Raw genomic sequence first — 7,917 nt, 5'->3', positions numbered from 1 at the left:
CTGATCATTTACAACATCCAGATTTAAGCCATGAAAAATAGAATTGACCAAGCCTGTTGTTCTCACAGCTGTAAACTCAGGAGCTTTTATTGTGAATCAAAAGAAAGACAGGAGCCAAATCGAAAGATTGCCAGACACCGACTCTGAATATCTCTGAATGTATGTCTTTATTATCTTGCAGCTGGGTGAGCAAAAGGAAAATGATATTCCAACAATTTTTGGCAGCTCATGCATCCAAAAAAATCACCTCTAAATTAGTGTAAATCTGAATTTCACTATTTTACATGTGCAACAATGTAGATCAACAGGTGTATGCATGTTTCAAAACAACTCCTCAAGTGTCTGACTCTTAAAATATCAGTTCTTAAGTCCAAGCTGAGATAACCCCGATGCCGTCACTGTTGCATCACCTTGAAAAGCTCCCCTCAGAGCTCAGAAACATAAGAGTTTTTGAAAACTGCTCTCATGTCCTGATTAAACTGGTCTTGATATCAGTAGTTTGTCCGTTTAAAGAAATTGAAAGCATTACAGATTCGTTTTGGAGCCAGTCTTTGTTTACAACTCTGTGATAGCTCAAAATCCATGCTCAGCATGTGCATCCATTTAGTGTTCTTGGAAACTATGACCTTCATCCGTTATAGTGATCGCTTACACTGTGAGGTATAGTGTTTTCAGATTTAGCTGCTCGGCAGATCTGTAAGACTGAACTCACACAAGGACACAAGCTTATGTCCTACATATAAAGGAATCTGAATAACATTTCACTAGAGACTTCCAATGTAATGCACTATAGAGAGGAAACATCTTTTTTTGGTTTGCTATTCAATCTATTTGAAAGATTTTACATTGAGCATTTGTTATATTTAATTATAGTACTGTGCAACAGTAACTTTGCATCTCAGGACCCAGACTTTCTTGTAATTGTTTTAAAAGTGGTATTTAATGATAGTTCTCAAGGCATCCTGAAGGTCTTTTTATCATTTTTCTTTGGACATTTGCTGTTTTTTCATGTTTTTATGTTCAGTTGTGAGAAATGTTTTTTGCTTGTTAAGCCAACTGATTTCATAGGTCACTCAACACTGATCTATGAATCCTTCAAGCATTAAAAAAAGTAGCTAACTCAAAGTAGGAACCGATGTCTGTCTACATATAGCAGACAACTTTATTTTAAATTGCAGGGCATTTTCTTGCCAGCAAGAGTGTATAATTTGTATGTAGTGTTTATATTCTTCATGCTCATTTTGGAGGGACAACAAAAAAACTTTTTTTTTTAAACACAGATACTAGGTTTTTTAAAATCTACATAATCTTAAAATTGTTGCTGCCAAGTTTAATTTAACTGACTGCTTTAGCAAAGCGGGCTGACTCACAAGTGCATGTGGGTGTGCGCTTCTTAAACCACAAAGAGTCGCACTTCATGTAGCCTAAAATACATTGGTGGTTGTTAGAGTTTGTATTGTTGATTGTTATTTATGCTTAGAAATATTTAACCATAGATGCTTAGAGGTGTATAATCAATTGTGTAGTGATAAGTTGTGTGATCTTTAACAGGCTACAGAGGCTTGGTGTGCATTCCACACTAGAATGCACACCTACATCCTGGGAGCACGGGAAGAGGTCGCATCTTGTTTTAATTGTTTTATGGTAGGATTAACGTAGCTACGTCTGTTCTAGTCTAAGTGCTTTTCTGTTTAGATGAACTGCTGGACTTCCTCACCGGGGGGGGTCTAGTCTACCCTCTTCCTGACCAAGGATGTTTGACCCTTTGATCAGCAACACACACACACACACACACACACACACACACACACACACACACACACACACACACACACAGGCAAGGTACTCTTTGTTTGTATGTAGACGTCGTATGTTAATGAACCTATGCATATTCATGTAACCTCAATAAAAGGACAGTGTTACGGGAGGACGGACGAGAGCAACTGGGGTCAAGCGAAGGGACGGCGCTCTGTCCGGTCTCTCCCGTGCACGAGTAACATGAAGAACTTTGCCTATTTGTGTCTTGCTTAGCAGTGTAATTATATTGTCTTCAACGTTCCAGCGGATGGGTTCAAGCTACAAACCTATCAGTGGTCCTTTTCAAGGGCATTTTCTTATAAAGTACACCTGAGTTTCCAACAAAAAATGCAAACCGCTGTTATCTTCAGAGCAGGAATTTATTTGAAGTGAGCATATCATCTGCCTTTCAGAAGATCTACAGATGGGGTTTTTTCTTTTGCGTTTCTGTGGACTGGCATCAATTCCACTCAACATCTCTAATCTTCAGATTGGTTGCAAATGGAATGCGGCCAAACTTTACATACATCTATCAGCAATTACACAACATGTTTATTACAGACCTTAAAAGGCTAACTCCTGTTTTTATGTGTTTATATTTAGCCCCTTAACAAAAGAGAAATTAGATGAAACTAGGTGGTCGTATCAATACTTTTACCTAAAATCCTTTGTACACACTCGACATTGATATTCGCCTAAAAAACATGTTAAATACAGGTCACGTTCCCCACTTTGTCATACTCTCACAGAACTACTGCTCATGTTAATTAGGATCAGAAGGAGGTTCTTCACGACCCCCGGGCATCTCTCTAAAAAGTCTCACAGCAAGTGTAAAAGTACTGCTTTCACACAACAGAGGGGCTGGAAGAAAACCTTAATCAGAAACAGTGTGACAGTCCCAGAGTTTTTATCAGCCGTGTCCCTCCTCCCTGTGATTTAGTCATTGTGGCAGTGTTGTTGGGCTGAGAGCCATCTATCAGCCTCACAGAGCTGGGAGTTCCAAACCACAGCCACTGCCTCCAACCATTTCTTGTTTTCCCACAGACATTTCTATTTAGATTTTGTCAAGATACACTCATCGCATTATATGTATTGTTTCAGACTGATGGGCAGGGAGGTTCTCGTCTTTCCTCTATCGTCACAATCGTTTCGTTAATACTCCCAGCTCGACTCCTCGACAGATAAGAAAGTGAACATCTTACATGTACGCAGGGACTTGGGGGTTTAGACTATTGTGGGTCCTTCAACAAAGAAAGGTCTTAATTTCTGATATCCTAAGGTTTGAATAACAAAACTATTATGGATCTGTAAATAAAACCCCAAATTTCCCCTTACATGGTGTTTTGCTGTTTTACTCTGATGTATGTAAAATGGTAAATGGCCTTTACATAGTCCCTAAGGACCCCAAAGCGCTTTACACTACATTCAATCATTCATCCATTCACACACACATTCACACACTGGTGATGGCAGCTACATTGTAGCCACAGCTGCCCTGGGGCGCACTGACAGAGGCGAGGCTGCCGGACATTGGCGCCACCGGGCCCTCTGATGTAGTCGTTTCTTTGTCATAGCGATTTACAAAGAACATATTTTTTTTAACAAAAACAGCAACACATATGGACAAAACTCAAACTAAAGATTTGCAATCAGTTTTGAGAAAATAGGAGCTGGGATAAGGGCACATAACCGGGATTAATCACCTCATCTTCAGGGCAGGTCAAAACAGGAAGTTGAATCAAAGGCAGATACTTTGTTACACTAATCCACTTCAAAGAAAAGTAATCTTTGTCATTGGAAATCAAGATCATTAAATTCACATTTAATCACTTTTTAAAAGAAAAACTGCATTATTATAGACTTTCTATTACACGACTCTTGCCTGTATCTATTATCCAGGATCACTGATGTTAGGTAACAACAGGCAGAAACGTTTTGTGAGCCCTGCCTGGTTATTTGTTTTCTCCATCTTTGTTGCTCTGCAGCCAAACCTATAACACAATATTCATCTGGAGTTGTGTTGCTGGCCAACATATTTAAGTAAAATAAAAACAACTGTTTTTTGCTTTTTTTATTTCTTCTGGTCTCCAAAATTTGAATTTATGAGAACAAGAAATTGCAGTATTGATGCTTTAACATGCAAAAAAGATATACTTTTGAACCAACTAAGTCTCTGACACATCATACCTTATGACAGCAACAATCTTTTCATTTATACCCAAGCTTGTCTTTCGCTGATGTGTCTCCTTTTTAATGCATATATGGAAATGGTTTGACGAATAGGTAAATGAGAGCAAAGTATTAGAAAAATGGCATGAAACCAGAACAACAGAGGCTAAAGAACTCCTCAGATTCTGTGTCGCTGGTGAGTCACCGGATCCATGGTTATTACAAAGCCTGAAAACACAGAGCTGCTGATGAGTTTGACAGTCCAACAGTGCAGTGCATCCTTGTAAGCTTTACGTATATATTTAATGCAAGGCCTAACAATCGAAAACACAACATCCGTCATTCTTTGGTTGCTCAGCTGTTGCTGACTAAGCCGGTTAAGACTGTAAAAAGGGGGATAAGAGAATGTTTCCAGTTTCAAGCGGCTCTTGGGTCTCCTGCTCTTTGAACAAGAGCGAGTGTATTTAGCAATGCTGAGGCAATGTGCCACATAGCAATATTTGCCTTTATCATCTCTGTACCTTCCCAAAATTCAATTTAACAATTTTGCTACTAATCCTCAGTGTGGATGTAATCCCTGAAAAAGTCACAACAATAACTGAGCCCATCCAGTTGCATAATCCAAGAATTACATTTCAAGTTATCGCTGAAAACAGATAACTCCAATCATCTACAGAAAGAGCATTGCTCTGTCTTGCCCGAGACTTTCATCATTCACTGAGAGGAAAAAGGAAGTCATTTTAACCAATCCATCATAAGAACTCTTCAACAGTAATTTACAGTATAGAAAACCCTAAAGATATTAACAGCAGCGACTGCAGAGAAACTTGAAATGGCTTCTCATTTTCTATAGCAACAAGCGTGAAAAGCCTGTTCGTACTTCCGTCTGAAAATTGAAACCAGCGCTGCAGGTGCATGTGTAATTAAATACCGCGTATGAAGGAACAGAGATCGGCAGAGGAAGCATGCAGATGGGCCACAACAAAATGATCCCGAGCCATCTGGAGTCTTTTGAGAAAATTCATACTTTGGCTGTGATGGGGAGGAAGAGGAAGGGAGGACTCTTTGGCAGGTGATGGGTTTTCAGAAATGGAACATATAGACTCTCTGGTGGGAAAATAAGAAGTGAGAAGATACATTAAGTGTGTGTTTGATATCTAGTTTGAAACATAAGCAACTGCATATTCTATTCATCATTTAAATAAGCCACGCTGATACACACACTGTGGCCACATTCCAGTGTTGTGCGTACAGCCTTTACCGCGAGCTGACAACCTCCAAAAGTAACAAATCAAGTGATTATAATTGTGACACCGCAAAGGTATTGCAAACATTACAGCCAATAATGGACGGCACGATTTAGGTTGCAGTAAAGTAATTGCGCTGCAGAAGCATGAAGTATGGGCTGTCATATCTCAACTCCACTCTGAGCAAAAGGTTATTCAAACAATAACACCCACAAAATAAGTCTATATACCCCCTAAGCAGCTCTAGCGCAAGCCCGCTGTGAGCAAAAACACAGAGTCCAGGCATCTCAAAGTTTCCCACTTGCTGGTTATCTGGGTATAATGTGTTTGGAGTCTGTAACCCAGCTGTATACAGAGAGGTTAAAGGGTCGAAGGGGGGAATTCATTATCCTTGAGCGGCTCCGGATTCTGGCAAGAGAAGGAGAGACCTTCAGATAGGACATACGTGCTTCTTCCTCACCTCTCCCAGCCCCCAGTATCTCCTCAACTAGCTCATGATGAATAGGCCCGATCAGTGGGCGAGCTGATTGGTGAAGCAAGTAGCATCAAGGCAACTGCAAAGATGAAGAGGAGGTAAGAAGTGTCTCATTTAGAAGAGACAGAATCTATGAGGCTAATATTATATTCTGACAGTGTTGGAGAAGAGGTGCTCCAATATATATCTATCAGTGTTAGCAAGGACAATGCAGTGTCTGTGTGATTATTAAAATAAAGAGACTTATTTTTGGATTCTGTTTTAGTGGTGAGTGTATTAGCATTTAAGTACACAATGAGCCAGTGCCTCTCATTGCCAGTTACATAGTCACTGTGTAACTTTAGAAGGATCATCAGCCTCACAATTGCTTTTAAAGCTTGCTTCATCAACTCTGTTATCTATATTGTATGCTTTTTATTCTTACAGTCTTTATCTGTCTACCACAGTCTGCTTACCAATACACAGTAGGGTGACTGATGAGGAAAAACGGCAGACATTCTTAGAAATACCAGAATAAACACTGTAAAGTACATTAAATTGCTGAACGCTGGAACACAGTGACATTCAACACAGTGCAGAAAGCGCTATTAAGGACAAGAATAGAGCTGTGCATACTGGGCTAAAGTAAAGTAATGTAAAAAAAAAAAAAAAAAGAAATTTTCTAATCCGCATCCAGACTAATCTTTAAAAACCCAGAAAATGATTTCATCATCATGGTACTCAAAGTACAGTATATAGTAGTCAATTTTTTGTGACACTATATATAAAAACATATGAGAGTAAAGTAATGGATCCAATCCATTATTATTATTATTATTAAAGTAAATATCTGACTAACGGTGCAAATTTATGCTTTGACACAGCAGGCGATGCGCAAGTGTTTTAAAATTGCACTTTATCTGAAGGCCATCAGATGGAGAAAGCTGTTGTTGGAAAAAGACTCTGGGTCCTTTAGAAGTCTAAGGGAAAACAGCTTTCTGAACTTACAACTTATAAATGATGTCGTTAGCCAATTACAGAGTGGTCTCATCAGTCTATCACTGTGTGTACACTGCCTTTGGGTTCTTTGTAAAGCTCCATATTTTAAATGGCAGTAGGTTGTAGTCTTTTGGTGGTGTAATCTAGATTGGATACACGAAACATACCAACGATTTGTCAGGTCCCGAGGAGTCCCATAGGAACGCGAAAGGTACCCGTCCTGATACGTGCCCGATTGTGGATGGAATCCAATAGAATGACACATGTTCCAGCCGTGTATTCTCTCCCTAACCCTAAGCTAAAACCTAACCCTATACATAACCTTAATCCCTAACCTTAACCACAGTCCTAATCGTGTTAGACAGTGTTAGACAGTGTTTTCCAAAGCGATTCAGTTCAGTTCTCATGTTTCCTCCTATTTCCCCACGCATAACATAGGAATGTGTTGAGTGGCCGAAAGCATAACATACCAACGATTTGGCACATTGCGTAACATATTACGCTTTGGGAGTGAGAACATGTTGCTGTAGTAACCTGCTTATGAGTAATAAAACTATGCTATGGCACATTTTCTCTGTCCACGTCTGTTTCCAGATGTGACCATCTGATGAGTGACTGCACAATTTAAGCCAAAAACATTATGGGAAAAATGCTGATTTGTTTATTTCGAGCTATAGGATGAGGAATAGTGCTCCCATCCGTCATGTGAAACTTGAACCAGTTTTTTTCAGTCGCAGTGGTGCAGGGAAACCAGTTAACCTGCACTACTCAAAGGTACAATAAAAGCCACCTACAAGAACCTTAAACTATATCTTGTTTAACCTGCAAACGTATAAAAAAGTACTGATTAAATTAATAAAATGAAACACTTTAGCTGTAAGATTTAGAGCTACTGGCAAGCCAATTTGGTGACCTCCCAAAGAAGGAGACGGAGCAGTTTCTCTGTTTCCGGTCTTTAAGCTAGGCTAACGTCTTGCTAGCTTTATGATATTTGATTTGTCACAGTGCCTTATGCTGGATACGTGGGATGCCGTTCCTGATGCAACCCTCATTAATTAAATTGAGGATGTTTACCAAGTATGCAATTGTGTTGATTTAAAACAATTAAAAACATAAACAAGGTAGAATAATGAACTTTAGAATGCAAAAGAGTGTGTTTCTTGTTCCCTTTAGAACAGGGATGGGAAATCAATTTTCCCACAATAGAAACCGGGACTGGCTTTGTGGGGAAAAGCTGTGCTTTTCAGTCGA

At 39.4% G+C, this 7,917-nt stretch overlaps 1 long non-coding RNA gene across 1 annotated transcript; it reads right to left on the bottom strand.

The window, feature by feature from the left end:
* Nucleotides 1-4,957: 4,957 nt before the first annotated feature.
* LOC147318810 (uncharacterized) lies at nt 4,958-6,970 on the bottom strand. Its single transcript, XR_015131397.1, has 3 exons — nt 6,834-6,970; nt 5,674-5,767; nt 4,958-5,073 (listed from the first exon to the last, which is right to left on the bottom strand). It is a non-coding gene; the product is annotated as an uncharacterized LOC147318810 (long non-coding RNA).
* Between the last annotated feature and the right edge of the window lie 947 nt (nt 6,971-7,917).

The sequence above is a fragment of the Aulonocara sp. 'chitande type north' Nkhata Bay genome, linkage group LG11 (genome assembly GCF_057382095.1).
Source record: "Aulonocara sp. 'chitande type north' Nkhata Bay isolate Kocher_YH1m ecotype deep benthic linkage group LG11, A_spYH_male_GT1.1, whole genome shotgun sequence".
Taxonomy (NCBI): domain Eukaryota; kingdom Metazoa; phylum Chordata; class Actinopteri; order Cichliformes; family Cichlidae; genus Aulonocara; species Aulonocara sp. 'chitande type north' Nkhata Bay.
The sequence above is the reverse complement of the archived record's forward strand: the minus strand, read 5'-3'. Positions and strand labels throughout refer to the sequence as shown.